The sequence below is a fragment of the Drosophila kikkawai genome, unplaced genomic scaffold, assembly GCF_030179895.1.
Source record: "Drosophila kikkawai strain 14028-0561.14 unplaced genomic scaffold, DkikHiC1v2 scaffold_106, whole genome shotgun sequence".
Lineage (NCBI taxonomy): Eukaryota > Metazoa > Arthropoda > Insecta > Diptera > Drosophilidae > Drosophila > Drosophila kikkawai.
Genome location: NW_027222434.1, coordinates 23,167 through 34,749, shown reverse-complemented (window position 1 = coordinate 34,749; position 11,583 = coordinate 23,167).

Here is an 11,583-nt window from a genome sequence, read left to right as displayed (position 1 = left end):
GCTGAAGTTGATGTTTCTGCTTCAAATGTTGAACTATTGAGTAATAGCCTTTCCCTGGTCATCACAAGAGTTGTATTTGATTCGTTTCCGGTAGTAGAAGGTAAAATTGGTTCCAACGTCCTCATCGATTGTTCTTCTCCATTCTCGAATAAAATTGGTGAGGGTGCAGGTTTATTTGTTGTTGTTGTTGTTGTTCCATCATCATTGTCATCATCATTGAAAATTGGTGAGGGTGCAGGTTTATTTGTTGTTGTTGTTGTTGTTGTTGTTGTTGTTGTTGTTGTTGTTGTTGTTGTTGTTGTTGTTGTTGTTGTTGTTGTTGTTCCATCACCCTCACTAATGAGGGTTGTATCAACTTCTCTATCCTCATTCAAAATTGGTGAGGGTGCAGGTTTATTTGTCGTTGTTGTTGTTGCTACATCATCATCATCATCATCATCATCATTACCCCCATTAATGAGGGTTGTTTCCAGCGTTGAAGTTGATATTGCTCCTCCGTCCTCGATGAAAATTCGTGAGGGTGATGAAGGCGGGGTTGACGAAATTCGCAGCAGTGAAGGCACCATATTCTCACTCTCACTTTCACTTTCACTTTCACTTTCAATTAATTTCTCATTTTTATACCCTTGCAGGGTATTATAATTTCAGTCAGAAGTTTGCAACGCAGTGAAGGAGACGTTTCCGACCCCATAAAGTATATATATTCTTGATCAGCATCAACAGCCGAGTCGATCTAGCCATGTCCGTCTGTCCGTCTGTCCGTCCGTCTGTCCGTCCGTCTGTCCGTTTCTACGCAAACTAGTCCCTCAGTTTTAAAGCTATCTGAATGAAACTTTGCATATAGTCTTCTATATACTCTCACTGCTATATATGTCGGAACGGGCCGGATCGGACGACTATATCATATAGCTGCCATACAAATGTTCGATATATTTTAAGAAAAAAAATTATAACTTTGCTGTTTTTCAACATTTTAGCACCATTTTTTAGATATGACCATTTTATATTATTTCTGAATTTTGGTAAAAATTTTATGAAAATCAGACGACTATATCATATAGCTGCCATAGGAACGATCGGGAAATTAATAGAAAAAAAATTATAGATTCGTTGTTTTTCAACGTATTTTCATCTACTCCGGGATATAAGCTTATTTTATTATTCTAGAATTTTGGTATAAATTTCAAAAAAATCGGACGACTATATCTTATAGCTGCTATAGGAACGATAGGGAAAGTAATAGAAATAATTATAACTTCGTTGTTTTTCAACGTATTTTCATCTACTTTGAGACACGAGCTTTTAGTATTATTTCAGAATTTTGGTAACAATAATTTGAAAATCGGACAACTATATCATATAGCTGCCATAGAAGCGATCCGTAGATGTAGAGAAAATGTTAAGCTGGGAATGTATAACTGTAACTGTCAAACTGTAAACACAATAAATATAGAAAAAATGTTATGAAACTCTGTTTAGTGTCTGTTTTCGGCATTATAATTTATAATATAAATATCAAAACCAATCTGCAAGGGTATACAAACTTCGGCGTGCCGAAGTTAGCTTCCTTTCTTGTTTTCATTAATAATAGTTGAGGATATGTTTTTGTAAATTTCGGTATCTTCCAAAATTTCAAAATTAAATTCTATCCTCATTAATTTGTTCGAGTTCGGTAAATTCATTAAAAACTCAACTTCATTTGATGAATTCCATGAAGTTGAGTTTGTTAAATTAGCTAGTACATATTTAACCGGAGCAGTCTTCACGCCACACCAAATAGTCGCGAAAACGAAGATCACGACCGCGTTGAAAGACATCGTGATGTTTTCCAATGTAAGAATAGTTGGGAACTGATCTGGACCGAAAATTCATTCGCCCTTTTCACATTGAGAACGAGCAGAGAAATTAAACAAAACATAGACATTCACATGCACATACAAACAATTATCAAGATTTTTCTTCGGTTTGTATATAGAAGGTACTGCTCACCACGCACTATCAGCCGCATACCACACACGCATATACACAGAGTATATTCCACATCGCCCTCCACGCACATCGCCCTCCACGCACATCGCCCTCCACGCACATCGCCCTCAACGCACATCGCCCTCCACGCACTATCCGTCACGCATTAATTATAGAATTTCGTTTTTATGGACCCAGCTATCTTCTGTCTTTGGAAAGCCTAACCAGCGCACAAGCACACGATCCCCCTTCCGCTTCAAAATCTTCTCGACGAGATAAGTGTGGGGGAACAAAGTCTTTTTTATTTCTTGGGCATAGAAACCGCCTTCTATAGGGGTCCCCTTCAGATCTTCAAGTAAATAAGTGGTGGGGAATGTGTTGTTAACATGTCGTATTCGAAAAATTTCTGTGGTCCAACCCGCTATGTACCCCTTTGTGAATACATGTTTATATTTACTTATGCGTACAAATTCCCCTTCCCGTAAATTTTTGTTATTTAAAAATACTTTTCGGTGGTTGTAGACCGTTGATAAAAGTTGTTTCTCATTAGACGCATTGACGTCAATTGGTTTCATTTTTATTGTTCTATGCTTCCTGTTGTTGTAAATATCAATTAAGTTTTTATACATTTGAATCCATGTATATTTTCCATTGAAACTAAACTCACGCCACATAAGTTCTTTTAATGTTCTATTAAAACGTTCCACGATCGATGCTTTAAGAACACTAAAAGTTGAGTAATGATGAATTTTAAATCGCGTCATTAATTCTTGAAATTGTTTATTATAGAACTCATTTCCATTATCTGTTTGTAAATTCTTGGGTGTCCCTCGACCAGACTTTAAAATGTTTAACATAGCTTTGGTGACATCTGTTGCATTTTTTGATTTCACCGCCTCCCCAAACCCGAACTTCGAGAAACAGTCTATCACCACTAATAAATATTTATAGCCTTTATTGACAGTGGCATAAGGCCTCATCTCAACTAAATCAGCTTGCCATAAATCATTAATTCCTTTTACTATCACTCGACGTCGTGGGAAGTTTTTTAATGTGGGGCGATGTAATTCATTCACAATATCTCGCTTACTCATATTTTAATTTTATTCGGGATGAATGGTGTTCGCTCCTTAGATATTGTTTCACTTTTTAATATTGATTGCGGGTGAATTATATAACTGAAAATACTATTTTCTATTTCATCAATTTGCATTATTATCTCACGAAGATTTTTCTTTAGATAATCAATTTTTGAAGAAATTTCATTCACTTTGCTCTCAACATGATTTAATCGGGGTTTTACTTTAAAAATTGACTGTTTCTGTGGTTGATTGGAAATTACAGTAGATATATTTGTTAATACTTTTCTTGTTTCATCATCAACATAATTCTTTGTTACTACATCATTTTCATGGATGGGAGGTAAACAATTTTTAAATCTTTTTCTCTGAAGATTTAAATTACCATCAGAGTCAGTGAGTAAGCTTTGAAATTTGATTACCCCCTTTTTAATCTCCCTTGAGTACTCTCTCTCAATTAAAAAACATCCAAACTTGTCGAGTGTCATTATTATTATAAATATAAAAGCTGAAGGAAAGGTATATTTAACTTTCAACTAAATCAGTTTTCGGATCTCTTTCACGGTGTGCGAATGGGATTTTTTTAAGCAAAGTTCCTTCTATTTCCACCTGTTGCGTACGAAGATTTGGTGGTGGTGGGTTTTTTGAGTTTATAAAACTATTAATATTTTCAATTTGATTAATTATGTTGTTCATCAAGATATCTATATGTTCTAATTGTGTAATCATTTTTATTGCTTTACTCTCCAACTCTGATACTCTTTTATTTCGATTCTCAAATGATTTGTCAATCGATTCCATTTGTAGTAATTTAACATCGTCAATTTTCTTGTCTACATATAGTTTAATGACTAAGTCATTACCATTTATTGGTTGTGAAGAGTTTTTTATTCTTTTTCTCTGTACATTTATATGGCCATCAGTATCAAGATAAACACCCGTGAGACTTTCAAGCTCCCTTTTGAAAAGTGAGGAAAATTCTCTATCATTCGAAAAATGACCAAACTTGTCAATTGACATTTTAATATTAATTAAAAATTATAAAGTGTCTTCTATTTTATTAATATATTATTTTTTCTTCTCGCAGTTCTTCTATTATCGATAAAATCTCATTAGAATGTCCATTATGTCCAGCAGCTTTTGAACTCATTAAAAGCTGTAACCTCTCTACAAGCTCGTTTACGTTGTTCCAATAAATATATCTAGGTTTCGTTCGTTGAAGCTTCATATATGCTGACCCAGTATATTTTCGAGTGGGTGAGACAGCTGATGTCATAAGAGGTCTAATAATTGATGAATATTTCTTCGAGCGATTTCCTTTTAATTGTCCGTCGGGTTCATAGTTTCTTTTGTGAGCACTTGTCTCAATTAAAATTTGTTTATATATTTTTAAATCATCTTTAGTATAGTCATGAGGTGCGTTATGAAAAATTAGTGAGTATAGACCCTGTGTTAAGGTCCATGAGTTTCCACTCTCCAATTCCATTTTATTTTTTTGAATTTTAAGTGCACTATTACCTAACATCAATATATTATTTTCTTTTCGAGGTCCATAACTATTATCTAGATGCTTTTGTTTCTTTAAATGACTAATGTTGAGATCGTACTCCACCCCTTTTTCTTTATTCACATTTTCTTGATCTTCTTCTTCTTCTTTTTCTTCATCTTCTTCTTCTTCTTCATTTGAATCAGAATCAGAATCAGAATATCTTTCAGAATCTTGTGAAAAAAATTCATCTTCGCTTTCTTTTTCGCTCACATACTGTTTTCTCGCGACATGATGTACCTCCTCCTTCTTTACCAATGATTTTTTCTCAGGTACATTACCATCATTGGAATTTTTAAATTTCTTATTATCAGCAAGAATTGCATGTAAAGGCGCTGTAATTGGCTTAAAAGTTTCTTCTAAATTTGAAGCATTCTCATTTTTCATTTGTTTTAATTCATTGAACTTTCTTTTTAAAATATTTCTACTCTCTGTCAACTGTTTTAAGACTTGACGTTTCATTGCTCTAGTTTTCTCAGACACTCACTTGATACTGTGAGAAATGTAAATGTAATTAAATATTTATAACAAATTTATTTGTGTTTTTTGAAGAAATTTTATTTTTATTATTGCAAATATATAGCTTAAAAGTATTAAAAATGTATAAATTTTCATGATTTCACAACTTTATTTAATTCCAAGTACAAATTATTATCATCCTTTTTCAAAATATAAAAACGGTTATCCTTTATAATGTTGATTGTTGCATCATCTAAGGTTGAGTAGCGCTCCGGTAAGTATAAAATATACTCCTCAAGTTCAAGAGCAAGGGAAGTTCCATAGCTGGTTTTTTTACGTTGAGACTTCATAATCGGGTAAAAGCAATTTGTTTTCATCTTGTTCTTGGTGAGTAGAGGTTTGGCCATCTTTCCATTGAAGTCCTTAATAACTTTCATTACCATTTCCGGGTTGGTCATATTGCAGATGATTCTTGTTTTTTTCTAATTGATGGAAAATAAATGGAAACAGATTGTTGTTATTATCTAGTTTAATAGTTGTTTAATTGTTGTTAATATGCAGTTAATAGCTGTTCTTACCTGTTTTTTTAGCAGTTAATTGTTGTTAATATGCAGTTAATAGCTGTTCTTACCTGTTTTTTAGCAGTTAATCAACTGTTTTTTCCAGGCTGTTTATAGATGTTGTTGTTTGTTGTTTGTTGTCTGATTTTTAACTTTGACTGTGTGTTAAAATCATTTTCACACCGATTTTATAGTCGAGAGTAGAACAACCCTCTCAATTTTTGAAGACATTCTTTCATTTTAAATTCGGGAGCAGACCAATCAGAGAAGAGCATAGTTGAGACATAGGGTGGGTTTGAAACGATCTCAGAGAAAGTATTCTAAGATCTCACCCAACCATGAAGCAAATAGTTAAAAATAGGGTGGGTTTGAGCGATCTCAGAGAAAGTATTCTAAGATCTCACCCAACCATGAGGCAAATAGTTAAAAATAGGGTGGGTTTTAAAACGATCTCAGAGAAAGTATTCTAAGATCTCACCCAACCATGAAGCAACTAGTTAAAAAATAGGGTGGGTTTGAAACGATCTCAGAGAAAACTAGAGAAGAGTGTAGACCAATCATGAGTTGATAGAGAGTAAAAATTGTAGAGACAGGTGTCCACAATTGTTTGTGTTAAAGGCTTGCTTTCTATCATAGTTATAGCTAATATTATTCCCCAAGTATTTCACAACTTCTTTTGGTGGTTGTAAATTTCCAAAACTATCAAAGTAGTGTATATTTTTTTTATTTTTATTATAAGCTACCCAATGTGTACCATTTGACGAGGCATCATAAATACACCTCGAAAATGAGGAATATATTTTTGAGCAAAATCTAAAATTTCAAAATTTGAAAGTGCCTTCTTGGGTAGCTTACTGATTAGTTTTTTTGATTTCCTCTAAATGGGTTAAGATATAATCCATACCCTTTTCTATAAGGTTTCAGAAACATACCTTCACCCACACTAATACTTTCCATTTTTTTATTATGACGTTTACTCTCTTCTAGTTGTTTTTTACTCGTTGATGCATTATTGATGGCTTTAGCAATAGCTGCGCTGCCAGAAGCAACACTACCCAGTGCGCTAAGTGCAGTCAAAATGGGGACGAGTGGTAAAAAACCACCAACTTTGGGTACATTAATTATGCGAGGAATCTTTATTTTTTTCTTATTGCGACCAATTGATTTACTCACTGCTTTGCGTGCAACCTTAATAGCACTCATGAGATCTAATGGTTTCTGTTTTTTCAATGCTCGCATTCCTGTTTGAATAACATTTGAGAATGTCTTACCCTTTCCTCCCCTTTTCCTACACTTCCTCTTCACTCCCTTCTTCTTCTTTTTCATACCCATTCCGAATTTCTTTTTAGTTTTCATGATATTTGTGACTAAGTATGCAGCAGTTTTTTCACCCAAGCTACTATCCCTTGAAGTAACACGATCCCACGCTTTATTTATTAAAACTGCATCCGCCTTGTGACGGTCACTTAACTCCTTGTGTTGTGAATATGCAATATCATGAGTTCTACATGCCTCATCTAATTGATTTATTCCACGATCTCCGCGATCCAATCTCTGTTTTAACTTTGTACCAGGTCCACAAAAATTATAACCAGGAATATGTGCTTCAAATGGAAGCGTGTTAATTATTTTGTTAATAATGCCACTACCTCGCTTCAAGTTTAAATTCTGACTGCGATAATTATAAAAACTTTTACCCATTTTATATAATGTTTAATCAATGAGCATTTCTCGGTGAATGAACTACATTATACATGTGAATATGCGTTTAATACGTCAAAAACAACAGATTTGTATTAGGGACATAGAGGGTGGTCATGACTCATTTAAAAATTCATCACCACGGCATAGTCTACTATTACCTGATACTATCCGAGCTCTGATTGTTGGATCATCGAGCTGTGGGAAAACCAATATTCTAATTAATCTTTTGGAAAGTCCGAATGGTCTAAAATTTGAGAATATATATATTTTCGCAAAAAGTTTGTATCAACCAAAGTACCAGTATTTATCGGTTAAACCGATAAAGGGTATGGGGTACTACACATTCTCACAAAATGATGAAGTTTTACCACCTGAAAAGGCAAAAGAAAACTCCATCATGATCTTTGATGATGTCGCATGTGAGAAACAGACTAACATCCGTTCATATTTCTGTATGGGACGCCATAAAAAAATTGACTCATTTTATTTATCTCAAACATATACACATATCCCAAAGCACCTTGTACGCGATAATGCTAACATGATTATAGTGTTTAAACAAGATGATCTTAATTTACGAAACATATTTCGCGATCATATACATGGTGATATGACTTATGATTTATTCATGAAAGTTTGTCGAAAATGTTGGGAAGATAAATATGGTTTCTTAATGATAAGTAAAGATAATGATATGGATAATGGGCGATATAGAAAAGGTTTTAATGAATACATAATTATTTGAGAATATAAGTTTACATGTGTAAGCTCTATTTTCACAGTTTATTATCAGATTTCAAAATGAGTAGATCATTCACCCTTACCTTAAATGGTAATGAACCCATTACGAACATAACTTATTTCACACCCATTGAATTAAATAATGGTGAATTTGAGTGCGCACTAATTGCTTTTCATATGTACAATTCTATTCCCAATGTTGATAAAAGTAATAATCTATTCCATATCGGAAATAGGATAATTGAAATCCCCATCGGATCTTATGAATTCGATGATATTCATGATTTTCTGAAAAATAAGCTTAGAGATTATGGTCTCGAGAAAACATTTCAGTTGGAAAGTAATAATAATACACTTCAAGTTCATATTTCAACCACCCAGGAAGCTATATATTTTAATAGAGAAAACTCGATTGGAAAATTGTTTGGTTTTAATAAAAGGGTGCTCAATCCTGATCAGAAAAAAACGTATATATCCGATCAACCAGTGAACATTTTAAAAATAAACACAATACGCTTAGTGTGTAATATTGTTAGTGGATCATATATTGATGGTAGACAGGATCATGCATTGTATGAATTTGGGATTAATGTTCCACCGGGCTATAAAATGAATATCACACCTCACAATCTCATTTATTTACCAGTCAACACTAGAGAAATAAGTACTCTCTCTATACACATAACTGATCAGAACGGTGATTTGATAAATTTACGTGGCGAAAACTATACGATCCGTCTACATTTGAGATTGATACAATGATTATATATAATAAAAGAGCTGATACTTTTCACAACCAACGCACTTTCAATCGTAAAGTTATACGAAGAGGTTCGAAGTCAAGTACGAATACGCTCACATTAAAAAATAAATTAATTTTAAAATCATTGGGTTTCAAATTACGAGTTTAAATAACAGTTATGGGTTTGAACGAGGTATTAGCAGTACGAGAAAAGCCCCTTTCTGATGATAGTACATCGAAAAAGGAATACCACAGCTATTCACCATATCAACAATCATTTAAGTCAAATGATGAGATAAGAATAACCATTCAAAATCAAGATTTATATGTACTTCCTAGTGAGAGTTTTCTTAATTTTCAAGGAGTTATTAGCATCTTGGGGGAGGGTGATAGGTTGATAACCCAAAATGTAATTGGGAAATTGCGAAATAATTGTATGGCATACTTCTTGGATGAAATACGATATGAAATAAATGGTGTTGAGATAGATAGAACAAGATTTGTTGGCGTTACTTCCACATTAAAAAACTTTGTCTCTTTAAGTCATCTTGAGAGCAAGAGACTTTACAATTCTGGATGGAGTGGAGGAGTCAACTTTAACATTTCCCATCACTTCAACTTTTCTGTGCCCCTTAAAAATCTAATGGGATTTTGTGAAGATTTCAAAAAAGTCATATTAAATTGTAAACATGAGCTGGTGCTATTAATAACTAAAAACATGAATGATGTATTTGAAGATAATGTATCAAATCAAAAGTTTCAAGTTGATATAACTAATATTATATGGAAAATTCCTCATGTGACACCAAGTGATTCATCAAAAATCAAAATGTATGATATTATAAAAAGTGGGGCAAATCTTCCAATTGCTTTCCGTAGTTGGGATACGTACATTAATCCGAAACTGAGTAATGGAACACATCATGTTTGGAATGTTAAACTGGCTGCTAACCGTGAACGTCCTCGATTTGCATTGATCGTATTTAAAGATAATCATCAATTTGTTACAAATAATTTGAGAAATTTGAAGATTTACCTAAACTCTGAAACATACCCGTACGACGATTTAAATATAGACTTTGATAAGGATCGATTCGCTCACCTATATGAAATGTATTCTAAATTTCAATCTAGCTACTATAATCGAAATGAAACCCCACTGTTAGCGCCTGTGGAATACAAAACTAAAGCTCCTATTTTCGTGATAGATTTATCGTATCAAAATGAGACGGTAAAATCAGGACCGATTGATGTTAGGATTTCGACTGAACTTAGTCAACCGCCTAGTGAAACTGTTCAAGTATATTGCGTACTGATACATGATCGTTTAGTTGAATATAACCCGTTGAATGGTCTAGTTCAGCGAATTGTTTAATAATCAACCATGAGGGGGGATACTGCTGCAATTGATATTCAAGGATTTATTGGGAATAACAATAAATTTATTCTAAAAGAAATTGGAGTGGTGTTTAAAAAAGATTCAAAACTAAATTCACATTTTATAATACACTCTCCATATGATTTCACTGAATTGGATAAAAAAACGAGAAAAACAGTTGCTTGGTTAACAAAACAACATCATAAAATTTATTGGAACGATGGCATAAGCTTTTTCAAAGAAGCACAAACGTATCTAAGAGAAATAATAAGGAATAAGGAAATTATTTGTAAAGGTCATGAAAAAAGACTTTTCCTCAAAAAATTTCTAAAAACACGAGATTTAATGAATGTTGAAGAAATCGGATGTCCTGCTTTAAAAACAATAGATGGAAACCAGTTTCCATTTTGCTCACTACATCTGCAGGAGGGTGTCTGTGCACTCAACAATGCTTACAAAATTTTAAATTTTTATGTGCCCGAAAATTCTAGTAACTAGATTTCTTCATTCACAGTTTGAGAGTTGAGAGAAGAAGAAGAAGTTTACGAAATGAATAAATCTAATAGCATTCGTAATATTAATTCTTCCTCTTTGATAAATAACATTAATTTATTTATCAATGATTTTCGAAATGTGATTACCAAAGAGGATTTACAATTACTGTTGGAGTCAAGGAACATGTTCATGAACGCTGGAGTAAAGGAGTTTAAAAAAACAACATATGGAGAACATATTAATTTATGTACATTTTCTTATGATAATATAGAAACCTGTGCATGCTTTTATTATGTAAATCAGCAACATAGAGTCAAACAACTAATTTCATCATATAACGAAATTAAAAAATAAAGAAAAAGAAAACTGAACATCTCTCCCCTTTCTTCGAATACAATTTTATTTTTCAAGGGTGGGTATGGTATAGCAACAGGTTTCACATTTTTTGTTTTCATGAAAGGTGTATAAATGTAATGTGGCATTTAGATGTACCTTCAGTTTAAAATAAACACTCAAACTATTTTCATCGGAGGAGAACACAAACTCAAAATGATCTCGGAGAAAATTGAAGAATTTTTAAAAGAGTATGGAAACGAAATCTTTAAGGAACACGTCACGAAATTGAAGACATTTCAAACATATTTCAAAGACGTGGAAGCCACTCCGGTAGTTCGTTCCAAGTATGGGGAACACCTATCATACTGCGCCTGGGCCTATGACGATTGCAAAGTTGGACCTGACACCTGTAGATGCATGCATGTTGAGAAGAGAGAACAAGATGCCTTAAAATTAATGGAACGATATATTAATTTATTTAAAAGACTTAATAAAAACTAAATTTTGATGAAAATAAACTCTGACTTTTATTTCACATGTATTTTTTTCTCTATTTAAAGGGGTAGGGTGGGTGA